Raw genomic sequence first — 3,280 nt, 5'->3', positions numbered from 1 at the left:
AAGTGGCCATCTGGACTTAAAACTCGTAGTAGCAGTGGTTTGCACAATTTACCTATGGGAATCAGAGAATAGCATGAGATACTGGATAACAGTAAGATAGTCAGTGGTACAGCAAGAGCCGGTAGTACAACTTGGAGAGCTTGCAGTGCGGCATGAGAGCCAGTGATGTGGCTTGAGAGCCATTAGTATAAGTTGAAGAATAGATGATGCAGCTTGAGAGCTGGTGATGTGGCTTTGAGAGCCGATGGTGCAGCTTAGAGCTGGTAGTACAATTTGGAGAACTGATGGTACAGCTTGAGAGCTGGTGATGCAAGTTAGAGAACTGATGGTGCAGCTGAGAGTCAGTAGCAGTTTGCAAGCTGATGGAGTGGCCGGAGGGCCGATGGAGCAGCTAGGGAGCCTGTAGCAGATTGCGAGCTGACCAAGTGGCTGGAGGGCTGATGGTGCAGCTAGGGAGCCTGTAGCAGCCTGAAAGCTGACCGAGTAGCTGGAATGCCAACAGAGTGGCCATGGAGCCTGTAGCAGTTTGCAAGCTGATGGAGTGGCTAGGAAGCCAGAGAAACAGGGTTCACTACGATCTGGCACAACAGGAATGCTGACCATGCAGCAGAGCCAAGAGCTGGCGAGGCGGCAAAAGGCCAGCGTGCACAAATAAGAGAAGGAACCAATCATGCTGTGTTGTGGATAACATGTGACACCCGGCAGTGTCCGGATTGCCTAGCAACTGATGGAACAGGAACAATACTGCCAGAAGGAGGTAAATTGCTGGAGAGGAACATGTCATGACCGCGACTTGTAACAACAGAATGGCAGTTAATGAACTATGCAACCCTATAGAATATTTCCATTAATAAAGAATGAATAGCCTAAAAGTAAAAGCCTTGAGAGGAGATGTATGTGGGCAGTGATGGGGGCGGGGCAGGACTATTTGTATCATTAGGCCCCATCCCATCATGTCAAAATGTGCAAAGCATGCATAGAGTATTTGAATAGGGGAGGTTGACAAATGATGCAATTATGATAGAATTGCATAACTAGGCCCCTTCCTCTCCTCACTGACTGCGTATTCTCCCAATTCTGCCCACATTACTAGGAAGTGGATGGGATGAGGGAGGAGTACCTACTCTTCCAGTGGTGCGGGGAACTACTAAAAATTTTTTAAAAGTATGAGTAAAAGCCTAGTAGAAAATATAATATATTACAAATAAACTTTTCAAACAGCAAATCACAAGTCTCAGGCCAGTAGAGGGGATAACTGCTGGAGTGAAGTCTAGCAGAAAACTAGATCACCATCAAACTCAATCCAAACAGCAAATCACATGCCCGAGGCCATTACAGGTGATTGGAGATGGAGTATTTAGTGGAGGGTAAGCCATCAAATACTATAAGGTAAAGTAAATCAGAAACATGAAACAAACTATTAAATACCAAGCTTCCAAAAGTGAGTTTTAAAATGCAAACTGAATCCAAACAGCAAATCAAAAGCCTTAGGCCAATGCAAGCAATTAAAGCCATAGTAAAAGTCTTATAGAAAAGATAATATCAAACTTTTCCAATCAGCAAGGCAAATGGAGATGGAATAACAGCCTAGTAGTCTTTACACCAATACAGAAATGTGGCAATGCCAATAATAAAAAAGTGGTGCACAATGGAATTGTTCTTGGGTCCTCCCACCCACCATTATTGTAAAAAGGACATGCACAGTTTAAGAAACCAAACACTTCAGTGATATGGACTGCCACTTTTGTGGCTGAAGTGCATGGTTTGTTTGGGCTCCCACAAAACAAAACATTTTGGTACTTTGGTTACACTAATTTACCAGTGGGATTAAGAAAAACAGTGATAATTATCCTGAAAGTTGAATGTCATCATCCTCATCATCACCTTCATCACTGTTGATCATATTATCATTACACAATATTATCTCATCACCACTGGAATTCAGTGTTACAGTCTCTGTAATTGATGGCAAAGGTGTACCTCATAGAATATTTACCTCAGTTATTCAACTTTTTTTGGAAGTAGCCATCTATACAGATCGCCCAAAAACTCCTGGCTGTGCTAAATACTCTTACTGAGTACACATTAGAGGGTGGGCAGCTTAAATAAATCAAAACTAGTTTGTACAAGGCACTCAAAATTAACTTTTTTACCTCCCAGTCAAAGGGACTGTTTGTGATGCTAATTTGTACATTAAAGTCATCCTCCACCATTCTATTGATGCTTACTGTATCAGACTGGGTCATGGTGTCAATATATGTGGGCATTTCTATTAAGCATGATCAGATGTCATCATTTTTCACTCTGGTGTGCTGAGTTACTCAGCATCATCAGAGGGTCTCTTGGAAAAGGTCAGTTTTTTCTGTCAGCAGCATTTGCAGGAGAAACAGAAGCAGAAGACATCATTGTGTCATGTGTCACTTGAGCTGACAACTTACTTGCAAGAAGCTCTTTGCATCGTTTAATATCTGTGTCAATTGCAAAGAAAGGTATTACATAGGACTTAAATCTAGGCTCAAGAATGGTTACAAAATGTAATGATCCAATGCAAGATGTTACAAACCCTTTGGGTCTGGTGAAGCGAGTAAAGACCTTTATCTCCTCTTCTAGCTTCCCTAACTTCTTTTCCAGTAGTTTAATTAAGGATATGACCTGACTCAGGTTGGCAGTGTCTTACTCACTTCATAGGTTACAAGTTCAAATTGTTTTAGTAGCTTGCATAAAAACAAGAATATTCTCCAGTTTTATACAGTAAGGTATGTCCCTCCTCTCCCTATCTAATGGCTTAATGTGTAAAACTTGATTGTTTGTTGCTATTCTTCCAGTCACTAAAGAATATAGAGAATGTAATTCCACCAGATAACTACCACTAGATTTAGTTGGTGGAATGGCAAATTGAGTTTTTCTTTCAGCTACTGCAATGTTCTACATGTATTGTGATACTTTGGGATTTTGTCTTTATGGGGGATCTCACCAAAGATGGTATAGCTTTGATCCTCTGAGGTACAGTGCATAATGTGCAATAAGGTAGATGGGGGTATTAGCATTTTTTACAGTTGGTAGCACATAATGAGTTAGACAGAGGTGTTGGCACTATTTGTACAGCGTCTTATGCGCAATAAGGTACATGGAGATGTTTGCACTGTAGGAACAGTACATAGCCTGCAATGAGATACACAAATGTTTTGGTACTGTGGGAACAGTGCATAGTGTGCAATGAGATAGACTGTCACGTTTAGGCTAAGGAGAACTTGTGGTAGAGGAATAGAAGTCGAGGTCT

This window comes from Taudactylus pleione, unplaced genomic scaffold, assembly GCF_031769625.1.
Source record: "Taudactylus pleione unplaced genomic scaffold, aTauple2 ptg000087l, whole genome shotgun sequence".
NCBI classification, from domain to species: Eukaryota; Metazoa; Chordata; class Amphibia; order Anura; family Myobatrachidae; genus Taudactylus; species Taudactylus pleione.
This window is presented reverse-complemented; position numbering follows the sequence as displayed.